The sequence below is a fragment of the Ursus americanus genome, chromosome 1, assembly GCF_024610735.1.
Source record: "Ursus americanus isolate L20-20 chromosome 1, mUrsAme1.1.p, whole genome shotgun sequence".
NCBI classification, from domain to species: domain Eukaryota; kingdom Metazoa; phylum Chordata; class Mammalia; order Carnivora; family Ursidae; genus Ursus; species Ursus americanus.
The window spans coordinates 62,985,791-62,999,528 of NC_142127.1; the positions used below are offsets into that span (position 1 = coordinate 62,985,791).

A 13,738-nucleotide genomic window follows, 5' to 3' on the forward strand; every position below is an offset into this window, starting at 1 on the left:
CTGCTATAAGTGATGGAAATAAAATGACAGAAGAATCTGGATTTGCTAATCAGTTTTAAAGCATGTCACCTCTGTGCTTCGTATAGTAAGACAACGTAATGAGATAAGTAGCCTCATTAGTTAAGCTAGTGGTGCTGTGGTTTTGTCCTACCACCAGTCAAATGTAACCCAACTGGCAGTTATTTTTCTGTTTTTTACTTTCACAACCTGGTTATTAATCAATTTGTTTCAACTGCTTTTGCTTGGAGGATGCTTAGGAGATGAGAAAATAATATCATTCTATAAAGAATCCCTTTTCTTATCATTAAAACTGTTTTGACATTAAAATAATGCCTGATGTTTTGCTATAAAAGAGTCAAATTTTTAAAGTTTTTTTAAAACAGTTTTATTTGTCTTTTAGTTTTTGGTGTTGTTTTTTTTTTTAATAATCTCTCCACCGAACGTGGGACTCAAACTCACCACTCTGAGATCAAGAGTTGCATGGTCTCCTCAGTCTACCGACTGAGCCAGCCAGAATCCCTAAAAGTCAAATTTTTAGATTATGTTTTAGAAGTATATGCAGAGTAATGATAAAATATGGGAAACAATGAAGCAAAACATTCTGACTTGGTAAGTAAATTAATATTAGAAACACAGAGTTGACAAAACCAAAACAACAAAAAAAAAATCTCCTGAAATAATTGCAGACTATTGACTCCACTCATGTTTACCTAAAGATTGGCCAATCCTCCAGGAAAACATCTCTTAGGTCTGGCTCTTTATTACAGGAAGTCATATTTCCGGAGAATTGTGTAATGTGAAATTCCCTAAAGTTAGTTAATGGGTCAAATCATAAGACTTCTCTCTATTTTAGATTGTGACAATCTCATTGATAAAAAGCGTTGTTACTCTTGCTTTTACATCCAGGAGCAGTTGTCAGATATGATTTTATAAAGTTTCTTCTAAGAATAATATATTTAAAGCTGTTCACCCTATAGGCCTAACTTCTTGTCCTTTATAATGTAAAAAATAAAAGTAAAGTAAATCCCGTAGAAAGGAAATGGTGACACCAGGGAGAAAGAGTGAATATCTTCATGTTACAAACAAATAGCATACATGTATAAACTATTTATTTAAAAAAAATAAATAAAAACTGAAGTGGAGAGTAGGGCGATACAACTATATACAGTTAGAGATAAAAGAAACCGTAAGGATAAGCATTTTTTGATGAGAACATTGAATCCCAGAAACAGTTTTTCCCCCCAAAGTCTTACTTTTGCAAATTGGCAGAACTTCAATTCAAACATAGGAATTGTGACCATTCAAGGAAAAGGCAACCGCACTTTTTATTCTCACAAGAAAGACCCACTCTTGCAAATATCTTCCTTTTTTCCCCTAAAGTGATTTTCAGATTATTTACAATCTCTAGAAACTTAACATTCATCAGATTGTAACTAGGGGATTTTTATTCTCTGTTCTGAGCCTAAGTTCTATAAGTAAAATAAGTCAAGAAGAAACTCATCAATTAAAACAATAAAAAACAATTTTAGGGGCACCTGGATAGCCCAGTCTGTTAAGGATCTGCCTTTAGCTCATGTCATGATTCCAGGACCCTGGGATGGAGTCTGGCAATGGGCTTCTTGCTCAGCGGGGAGCCTGCTTCTCCCTCTGCCTCCTGCTCCCCCTGCTTGTGCGCTCTCCCTCCCCCCCCAACAAAAAACCAAATAAAATCTTTAAAAAATCTTTTTATATTCTGTGTGTATATTTTTAAAAGGGAAAAACAATCTCCCTCTAAACAATAATAAGAAATATTACTTCTTATTGCTAGATAAGAGGGAATAGAGAATCGGAAAAAGTAGAGAAGGAAAATTGAGAAGCAATGGGAGGAAGAAGGAGAATAAAGAGATAATTAAAAGTTATGAATAGGGAAAATATAAATATGTAAAAATATTTCTAAAAATCTTTAAAGTCTGAAGAGAATGTGATATAAATCTTTTAATACTAAACCTAGAGTGGTCAAAGGGCAACCAAATAGAAACACATAATAAAGGAAATAATGCCAAATACCAAAGATTCTTAGTGATATATTTACCCATAATAACCAAAAGTCTTTTAGAAAAATATGCATGGAATGATTTCTCCAGGTTTTATAGTTAAATTTGTAAGACTTTTTTTTCAAAAGAAGGTGGCATTCATTTCTCTGAGTTCATCTTTCCTCATCACAGTGACTCTGATTCCCATACTAACCCAGTTTAGTTAAAAGCAAAGCTTGTCATAGCATACTGCTTTCATTTCTTTTCTTTAAAGGGAAAAAACAAAGTTAGTATTCTATATCTAAACCAAAGTCAAGGTTTCTGAGAATTCAATTCTGTTCAACTTCTAATGCTAATAGCTCCAAACAGAAGTAAACAGAAAACACACAAATGAATACGGTAAATTTAGGTGTGAGGAGAAAAAAAAGAATTAAATATATTAACTGTGGCTTTCTCTATTATTATTAGTATCCATATTAAAAAAAGAGAACAATATAGAAAAATCTATGGTTGCTTCTATCTTTCCTACTTTTTGTATTTGCTTTCTAGGTACTCATTGTAGAGTAAGATAGGAAAATGGCATTGCAGACCTTGCTTCTCTATGTCTGTCTATCTATCTATCTATCTATCTATCTATCAATCATCTTTTTGTTATATAAATAATTTATTAATTCTAATGAATCTATCATCTTTTGGTTATACAAATAATTAATTAATTCTTTTTTAAAAGATTTTATGTATTTAGAGAGACAGAGCATGAGTGGGGAGGGGCAGAGGGAAAGGGAGAGAGAATCTCAAGCAGACTCTGCACTGAGTGCAGAGCCTGACTTGGGACTCCACCTCACGACCCTGAGATCACTACCTGAGCCAAAATCAAGAATCAGACACTTAATCAACTGAGCCAAACAGGCACCCCAATTATTTATTAATTCTAATTATTCTATTAACTCATATTGAATGCGACATCTATGGGCAGGGGTATATGCACTTTGGAAAGACATAGAAAGACAGTTGAGACCATTCAAATTAGAACTGTGATTCGTAGCTAATGGAATTCAGGTTGATACTACCTTTTCTTATTTCAAGAATCAAAGTCAGGTCAATTTTCTTATTTCCCCTCAAAGTCTGTTGTGGTCCCAGATTTTGTCTCTGTTTAGATAAATATATTAGAGTCTTCTCAATTTTCTGCTTCTGATTATCTCAATTTTATATGAGAAAAGGAGAGCAAAATGTTAGTGCATGAATGATGTAGGGCCCCAGCGCAAACAGCCCCAAGATGGGCCACTCTGGTGTGATTCTGAGTTGAAGGCAATCAACACCCTAAAACCTCAAGAAAAAATTTTGTCCCTCCCTTAACTACATAGAAAAATCTAAATTGAGGGTCTTTCCCAGAATAAAGGTTATTAGCAGAGATAAATTTTATCTTGAGTGATCTATCTGTATGCAGGACTAATAACTAATTACCAAACATCTCATCTTCTTCTTACTGCTCTGTGAATTACATTCCTTTCCTCTGAAGTCCGAGACCTCTACCCCCTTCTTCTTAGTTTGGGATGACATATATACCTCATTTTGCAGGACTGTCTTTGGAATTTCCGTGTCTGTGTGGATTCCCCATATGTATGATATTAAATTTAATATCTCCTGTTAATCTGTCTCATGTCAATTTGATTCTAAGTCCAGTTAGAAGGGCCTTTCTAAGATTCAGGAAGCAGGTGACTTTTGTTCTGACTAGAAAGGTGTTATAGTTCCAAATATGTAAAGTTTTTATCCTTAGGTATAATAAACATGATGAACCAATAATGATCAATTTTCTCACTCTCAGTGGGATTAATTGCTGGTGAAATAAGTCCTAATGTGAAAAAATCCTGGAATTTATGATTGTGCTCTAATGGAAAGTGTCTGGAGGAGTCTGAGCTTAGTTCAAGATTGAAACTGCAGGGGCATGTGGGTGGCTTAGTCAGTTAAGCATCTGCTTCTGCTCAGGTCATGATCCCAGGGTCCTGGGATTGAGCCCCACATTGGGCTCCCTGCTCAGTGGGGAGTCTACTTCTCCCTCTCCTTTTGCCCCTCCCCACCATTCATGCTCTCTCTCTCAAATAAATAAATAAAATATTTTTTAAATAAAAAAACAAAAAAAGATTGCAGCTGTTGGTGGCTGTACCCATATGTTTAGATGACATCCTGAGTTCAACTTCCCTGAATCATTGCTGTAAAGGAACAGGGAGTCCCCAGGGAGCTGAGTCATGGACTTCCAGAAACCATTAGCGTGATCTTCAGCTACTTCCATTCAAGACTATAAAATGTCAGACCCATAAAAGAATGAGAACTGTGGGCCAGAGAATGAAAGGCAATGGTGCCACTTCCTTTTTTATTCAGACTATCCAACAAATAGTTATTTTTTTTTTCTTGGTTCTTTACAATGAATGCTCATTATTTTACATTTTTATGAAGATGAGTTAGTTTGTCCAAATTGTCATTCCTTTTTTTCCTATCCAAATTCAATCTAATACATACTCATATAATCAGGAATCAGATAACATCTTCTTGTAAATACCCTACTTAGTTCCTTTGATTTTAAAATTCTGGAATGAAGAACAGAGTTTTGATTTTTTGGTAAGCTACCTTAAATTTTAATAATTAAATTCATTCATACATTATTAAAATATATGACACTGCATACTTTTTGTATCATGCAAAGGAGCTAATATATAAAAAGCATATGGCGGGACACCTGCATGGCTCAGTCAGTTAAACGTCTGCCTTTGGCTCAGGTCATGATCCCGGGGTCCTGAGATCGAGCCCCCAGTTGGGCTCCCAGTGCAGGGCCTGCTTCTCTCTCTGCCTGCTGCCTCCCCTGCTTGTGCACTCTCTCTCTTTCTCTCTCTGACAAATAAATAAATAAAATCTAAAAATAAAATAAAATAAAAAGCATATAGTTAATGCTCAGCTTTAAAGATATTAAAAATTGAATCGCTTATTCAAGTGAAATAATAGAATTGAAAAAATCTTAAAATGATTTAATCTCTACTTTGGCTTCTCAAAAAGACCTTTTCTCAAAGATTTCTTTTTGATGGGATAACTTGATGGCTTATCTCACACCAAAAACTTTATAAAGAGGGGCACCTGGCTGTCTCAGTTGGTAGTCAGTGCCACTCTTGATATCAGGGTTGAGTTTGAGCCCCATGTTGGATATAGGGATTGCTTAAAAATAAAAATCTTTAAAAAAAAAAAAGCTTTATAAAGATAACTTCTTTATTTTGCCTTCTCCAGGACATATTACTACTTGATACTCTTTTTGATCTTAATTCTATGTACTGTTTTCTTTAGCTATTTAATCGCATCTCAGCTATATCCTTCATGGTGATATGTAAGCTCCTGAGGGAAACTACAGACTCCTCTCTAAAATGCAAATACACATGTGCACAAATATTTTTTTCACATACATTTCTAAAGACCATCCATGGATGCCCACTCATTTATGTCTTTTTAAGTGAGGCATCCAGTACCTATTACAAGGATAGATGGTCACTTGTATCTCTCTGGCTCCTGAATATGGAGATGGTAATATGGAATGCAGTAAGTGGTAGTGGGAAGAGTAATGTTGATATAACAATGAAATGCCAAACAATCGTTTCAGGGACCTTTAACTTTTTAAAGGACTTTAATTAATGAATGTAAACTGAAAATGGCTTTAAAGGAGCTGACCACAAATAGGAAAGAAAAATCTCTCTTGCCATGTTAATTGAGGCTAATCTAAATTCTCCTTATTAAACATCTTTCCTCAGTTGATACATTCATCAGGATTTCCTTAAGAGAAAACATACAAAACATACAAAAAGAGGTTAATCCTGGGAAGTCCGGAACTGGATGGAATAAAATTACTGGCACCAAAAGAAGGGCCTAGGCATTTCTAGGAAAAACTGCCTATCTCACAATTTTTTGATACACCACATTAACATCAGAATGCGGATGTATAATGATTTCTCATTGTGTACCTATTTCCTTTCCTAATAGACTGAACAACTATGCTAAATGAGATTAAAACCAAAGAACTCAAACACGATGTGTAGAAACTCAAATAATGTGCATGTTCTCATGTATGATTATAAAATCAAATTCTAATGCTAAATATAAATTTTGTCTACAATATTTATCATTTGGGATTATGTTTGCTTCAACTGGTATAAATAATTGAGCTGTGAGGTAACTTTAAACATCCTAATTAATATACATGTAATTAGAGTCATGGAAAGAGAGAACTGTTGCTAAGAAAGAAAATGACACCAATGGAAAGGTGGGTTTATACAAAAGAATGACGATACCAGAGCATGTAACTACATATGCAAATATAAAAGATTTTTTTTTAACATTTAAATCTGTTTGAAAGATAATTAGCTCACCAATTTTGACAAATGTATCATACTAATATGTTAGTAAAAGGAGTTTGGAGCATATGGCTAGTCTTTCTAGCTTCATAAATTTTCTTTAAATCTAAGTGTATTTAATTAAAAAGTTTATTTTAAAAAAGATAACTCACTGAAACCAGAGTAATGACATTGTAGTGTGTTACTAATAACATACGGAAACAAAATGTATGACAACAATAGCACAAAGGCCAGGGAAGGAAGAGTAGAAGTATACTGTTTGAAGTTTCTTATACTGTAAGAGAAATGGCTTAGTATCTCTTGAAAGTAGCCTGGGATATATCAAAGCTGTATGTTCTAAGACCCAAAACAACCACTAAAATAAAAAGAATGATAGAAAATAAACCAACAAAGGAGATAAAATATTATCATATATAATACTAAATTCAAAAGAAGACACCAAATAAGTAAAAAAGAAAACAAAAATAGATAGGACCAATAGAACAATAGCTTAGTGAGAGACTTAAATTCAAACATATCAAATATCATATCAAATGTAAATGTTCTAATTTAAAGGCAAATATTGTCTGGGGTGCCTGGGTGGCTCAGTCAGTTAAGTGTCCCACTCTTGATTTCTGCTGGGGTCATGATCTCAGGGTCATGGAATCAAGCCCCTGTCTTGGGCTCTATGCTCAGGGAAGTCTGCTTCTCTCTCTCTCTTTCCATCTGCCTCTCTCCCCACTGGAGCACATGCACACTCTCTCAAATAAATAAAATCTTTTTTAAAAAAATAAATAAAAGCAAATATTGCCTGATTGAAAAAAACATCAAGACCAAACTATATGTTGCCTAAAAGGCCATTTTATATATGAACACACAAGTTAAAAGTTCAAAGACCTTGATATAGACTGATAAAAGAATAGAGAAGGGACAAATTACTCATGTCAAGAAGTAGAGTTTTTGTATCATATAGATTCTAGTATAAGTTAATATTATAAACAACTTTATGCGTATAAATTCGACAACTTAGATAAAAGGACCAATTTCTTGAAAGACACAAACTACCAAAGCTCACTCAAGAAGAAATAGATAACCTGAATAGCCCTATAATTATTTTTTTTAAATTGAATTTTGTAATCACAAACCTTTCTACAAAGAAAAGTTCAGTCCCAGGTGGTTTCACTGGTGAATTCCACCAAATACTTAAAGAAGAAATAATATGAATTTTACGTTAACTACTCCAGAAAATTTGACAGAAGGAGGGAATACTTGCCAACTCAATCTGTGAGGCCCAAGTTACCCCGGTACCAAAACCAAAAAAGACAATATGACTAAAAAACATTAGCCTCCAGTACAGCAATATTAGGTAAAAATGTGTTCCTATTTTCACCAGGAAACAAAACAGGAAGAATCTGTTTCGATTTTTAAAAATTCAGGTATCCAACATTATAATATGTGTACTTTTATTCTATTAATTAAGAAAATGTAGGGGCGCCTGGGTGGCACAGCGGTTAAGCGTCTGCCTTCGGCTCAGGGCGTGATCCCGGCGTTCTGGGATCGAGCCCCACATCAGGCTCTTCCGCTATGAGCCTGCTTCTTCCTCTCCCACTCCCCCTGCTTGTGTTCCCTCTCTCGCTGGTTGTCTCTATCTCTGTCGAATAAATAAATAAAATCTTTAAAAAAAAAAAATGTAAAGGGAATATTATTAGGAATCTAGAATTCTTCAAACTGAATTCTTATTAATAGTTTTCTTTTACTATTTTCTATTATAGTAGATACACCATGAAATATGCTATTTTAACCATTTTTAAGCGTACAATGCAGTGGCATTAATTCCATCCACAATGCTGTACAATCATCAGCACTATCTATTTCTGAAATTTCTCATCACCTCAAACAGAAACTCTGTATGCATTAAGCAATAATTCACCATTCATCCCTTCCTCTAGATGCTGGTAACCTCTAATATACTCTCTGGCTCTATGAACTTGTCTATTCTGGATATACACATGGAATTATACACTATATGTTCTTCTGTGTCTGGTTTATTTCACTTAGCATAATGTTTTCAGGGTTCATTCATTCATTTTGTTTTCATGTATATTTGAAAATAGTTGGCACAAAAAAGAGCAAAAGTAGGCATATGATATTTTGATATAATTGTTTTGATTCATTTTCCAAGATACTTCAAAGTTTTCTATATGAACCTTAAAAATATTATCAAAGTTTTGCAACAAACACTATTATTCTGAAGACTCAATGCTTTACTAAGATTTACTCAATTTCTAAGCCTTGTGGAGGAAGGAGGAATGAGGAATGAGGTGATGCCTCAAGATGGCAGCAGAGTGGTGGTGGTCTGAGGGTGTGGTACAGTTGAAGGGTGTCCGTGGCACGTTATGTTTGGTAATAAAAACACTACATTTTATTAGTGCCATATTGATTGATACTTTCACATTTCTGATGTTGAAATACCCTAATCAGCAACATATAATATTTATTCAGTCTGGAGAGAATGCTACCATTACATTTTGATTTAGGAATTCCTTACAATAAGTCCATGTCACCTCAGGAAACTGGCCCCCCAGATAGAACAATTGGGATAGAAATATTCCATCACTGGGACTTCTACTATGGACCATGGTGTCCTTTTACTCTTTTGTTTTTAAAATGTGTTTGTTCCAACTGAGAGAGAACATAGAATCCCAAAGGAAGGCCTGAAGAGACATGAATAGAGCAGATTTGACATGGGTCCAGTGCTTTTTGTTATTGGTTCTGGGAAGAAGCAATGTGGAAAAGACTAGGTCACCCTCAACCTTTTGGTAGCTGAATTTTTTTCCCCATAGATTTTATCTATTTATTTGAGAAAGTGAAAGCGAGAGAGATAACAGGGAGAGGGAGAAACAGACTAGCTGCTGACTGAGCGGAGAGCCCAACGTGAGGCTTGATTCCAGGACCCTAAGATCATGACCTGAGCCAAAGGCAGCCACTTCGACGGAGCCACCCAGGTGCCTGTTGGTAGTTGAATCTTAAGCTCTGGTTCTACATGATACCTGTCACTTGGAGAAGAGGTGAAAACAAGGAAAGAAGAGTAATAGGAAGACTGGACTCCTGAAAATGATATATCACACCAAGAAACCAGTCACTGAGGATCTCAGAGACCCAATAGAGGTGGTCTAGCATGAAAGAACTTTCTGGAATAACTCGTACCCTTTCTTCATTTTGGTGAGATTTAATAGTCAGAAACAAGGACTTCATTAATTCACTCAATTTCTTGAATCCAGATTTCTCCAAAGCACAAAACAATCAGAAGGAATTATAATATTGGCATATTTTTATAAAAAGTAAAATGCATTTAAGAGTATTTTTGTTTTAAAAAAGGCAACTCTGTAAATTAATTTCCCAAGTTAAATATTTTAGATGGAAAACAGAAAAAGGAGGGGGCTTCAGACAGCCTTTATTGAAATAGGTGAATTAGATTATAGTACAGTTCCTCGATTTTGTCTACAAAGCAAAAATAAATTGGTAATACATTAACTTATTTTAACCAATATTATCATTCAAATTATCTAATGTATACTAATAAATATTTTTGAAAACCTATTCTAAGTACTTCCCTTCCCTTTGCATATTGTCTTTCCTGCCCTTTACTATTTCACTTTGCATTTTTTTCCTGCTAATTAGGTAGTGATATGTGGTGAAATCTGTCTTAAAAGTTTGTGACATTGAATTTAAACCAACCATTTCTAAAGAATATGTAGCACATTTACTATTTGATTAGTTGTTATGTGTTCTGGGAATAAGTAAAGCCTTTGAACTTGGTCTTTTCTTCCAGTAGTTAGTCATCTTGTTCAATTATCTTTTGAATTTGAATAATACAGATAACAAAGATCAGGAAATTAATTCTGAAGAAAAGAGTAAATTAATGTTATGAAAACTATAATTTAATACAAAAAACAATTTTCCACTTCATAGATTATTTTATCTCTTAATTTAGCAAAAATGTTTATAATAGAAGATTCTAGTCAAAATAGTTGTATGACCAACATGCAACTGAAGCCTAGAGTTAGAGACAATCAATCAGACTAGCAAGCACTGACTGAGGGCATAATTCATTTGGACAGGAGCCACATTTCCCACAGGGATTTTGATCTAGTCATTGGAGGTAAAACAAATTCTTAAAGATATCAGACTATACCTTTAAAAAAACAAAAACAAAACAAAATTTGTGCCATTCAGCACACCTAATAGAAAGAGGAACCAAATAGTAATGGGTATGTCATTAAAGTTCAACAAGATTCTGTGGTCAGTCACCTAAAGACAAATTTGTTTCCCAGTACAATTATTCAAATTGTTAAAAGTATTTTAAAGTTTTGGTTTTATGTCTATAACATTAATTATCTGTATTTACATTAATATTTTTAATCTCTGTTGATCCCTATGAATATTTTATATCATTTTATTAACCCAGAGTCTCTGAATTAAATTGCATACTCCAACACATTTTCAAAGACATTATTCAGTTTTCAGTTTAAAGATTAGATGAGATACAGATAAAATGTCTTGAAATAATCATCACTAGAATGATGAATTATAAAAAATCTAAAAATGTTTAGGAAAGGATTTTGGTAGGTTTAAAAACTTTGCAATAGCTCAAAATTGACACATTTCCCTTCTGACGTAAATATTATGCCTTTACACATAAAATATGACTCTCTGGGCTGTATGTTTCCTGCTTGGGTTCTGCCCTTTGTGTTTATCACACAATTTACAAAGTCATTTTGTGACTAATTTCCAGAGCACTGTGACTCAGTGTGGCTGTTGCTTATCTTTTCTTTTTTTCCTACATGGCACTGCTGTTGGCCTTCATTTCTTGGTAATACTTACACCAATGAGCTTTCTCCATAATTAAATAACTTTGGCTCATTATACTTCTGTGGTTGTGTACTTCTATATTATGTGCTTTTATTTGCTACCAGAGCAAATTTTAATGTCATTTCATAACCAACATGAACACAACAGTACATCATGTAGGAATGTGATCTATTGCTTTAATTAACATAATTGCACTATCTGTAGTTCGATTCTTATTCTTGTATATTCTTATTTAAGCATCTTAGAATATGAGCTTTGGTCTTTAAAGACTTGTAAAGCATTTCCTTAGAGAGATTAGGTACTGTAGGCATAAAATATTTAATTTAGATTACAAGAATTCTAATGTTTATACTTCATTTTAACTATCAACAATTAAAAGCAATGAAAAAAATTTCTTTAAACATGCCAGAGAGTCTTTATATGTTAATAAATAAAATTTAGAAGTAAACCAAAGCTTCAGAAAATTCCAATTAAACAGACACAATTAGTAAAGAATTCCCACTACAAGCTGAAAATTGTAAGGATGGCTTCGTCTCACCAACTTCTGACAAAAAAAGCGTAAGTATATACTGCATCTGTATTTGCTTGAGAAGACAAAGTGCTGAGAACTTAATTGTGCATTGCAATACGAGTTTACTTCGTTTACAGAGAAGGGTCAATTTTCATTGTAGGTTAAACGACAATGGTCCTCCCCTACCAGGCTTTGCCTCTCAGTACTCTGCTTTCCTCCCAAGAAAAAAGAAATAAAGATTATTTCTCATGGGCTAGAAAGTATATTGCCAAATACTCACGAGTAAAATCTCTGGAGAAAGTTCTTGGAAAGATTTTTTCAAAGTGGAGTTGAGTTTATGTTGTTTTCCCTTCCAGGCATTGAAGAGAGGATTTATCTTTTCTACTTCTTCTTTTAAACAGATCAAGAAACTGGGGAGTGGAGAATAGTGAAAGAAATGTAATCTGATCCTGCTAGCAATGAAAGGGCGAGGTAAGAATTTGACGGTTATACAGCCCAAAGTCGCTCCTGTCTATTGGAGCAGAGGGAGCCTCAGAGCTGGTTTCAGAGATCACTGGCAGTTGGGAATAGCCAGGCTTCCTGTTTAGGTCACTCCAACAGTATTTAGGCTAATTTTGCCAAACTCTTTGAAAGGCTTTTCTTTTATGGACGAAACAAAGGAAACAGCTTACACTAAGAATTCACAATTACTGTTCTTGAATAACTCTTTCTTTTACTTTCTAGGATTCCTTTTGTAATCAGTTAAAAAAAAACAACAACACTTTTTCCCTCAAGAGTATGTATTTTTAAAGCAATATATATTTATTATTAATTATTACTTAATAAAATTAACTTTTTCTCCCGTTTGTTTTTTCTTCAAATTATTTTATCCACATTATCAGTATACTTATGAAAAAAAATCTGGGGGCTACTGAAGTTTCCTATGATTAGAGAGGCAATATGCTGCATTTTCTGTTGCAGCATGTCTGGCTGTGAACCCTGCAACTCAGCTAGTTGCTAGTTTTGCAACTTTGGTCAATTATTTAAACTCTCTTGTGCCTCTTTCTTTTTCCCTAAAATAATGATAATCAAAGTTTCTAGGTTTGATATAAGTTAGTAATAAATGGATTAATACATATAAATATATATATACATATAATGTATGTAAAGCACTTGAGACAGGCTCCCACACATAGCAAGCCTTCAAGAAACGTTAACTATTGTGTTTGTTATTACTTATTGGATGATGATGATGATATTAACATTTTACATGATTTGTAAATACTTAAATTATGTCCATTTGCTCTGCTGTCGGCTGCTGTCATTGAGGTTAACCTTTAGTATTTTCATAATGGAATTATGGTCATATCAGACTAAGATCACTAAAGCTTTCCTAAGATGTCAGAATCTACTATGCCATGAAGGCTGAAGTCATTTGATCAGAAAAGCCATCAGTTTCTTGTGCCTTTGACTTTTTTTGCTTCATTTCTTTGATCTCTGGGTAAGGGGTAACTTTTCTTCTGTCTTTTAAATATTATTGAATGACTATTAATGTCTAGCACATAAATTACCTCATCTAATTCTCACAACTAGGTTATGAAGAAGGTCCTCTCTTTATGATGTAGGTGCCCAGAGCAGGCCACCCCAAGATGGCCCACTTTGACATGAAGATTACTTTTTAGTTAAAAGCAATCAAAACCCAGCAGATTCATTACATCCCCCACAATCTCCTAAAAGAAGTTACACAGAGACCTGCTCCAGGAATAGAGCTATTGTTAGAGATAACTACATTATGACATGAATAGTCATGGTAGACAGAGAAGAACCTAGCAAGACCTGTTTGATCAAAGTCTACTAGGTCTCATTGTTTCTGATAGTTCTGTGAACACTTGTTTACCAAACATTTGCTCTTTTTTATCTGCCAGTGAATTACATTCCTTTCTTTTGTAGTCCCAGAACCCTACTGCCTTCTCCTTAGTTCAGAATAACACATATAC

At 34.1% G+C, this 13,738-nt stretch overlaps 1 protein-coding gene across 4 annotated transcripts in view; it reads right to left on the reverse strand.

The window, feature by feature from the left end:
• Positions 1–12,307, reverse strand: part of TFPI (tissue factor pathway inhibitor) — a 63,531-nt gene extending 51,224 nt beyond the window's left edge. For 3 of the 4 annotated variants that reach the window (XM_045806281.2, XM_045806286.2, XM_045806284.2), the window contains exon 1: positions 12,043–12,307. The gene's annotated coding sequence lies outside the window, so the exon portion shown is untranslated. The remainder of the gene's footprint in view (positions 1–12,042) is intronic. The other variant, XM_045806282.2, reaches the window with a different exon arrangement.
• Between the last annotated feature and the right edge of the window lie 1,431 nt (positions 12,308–13,738).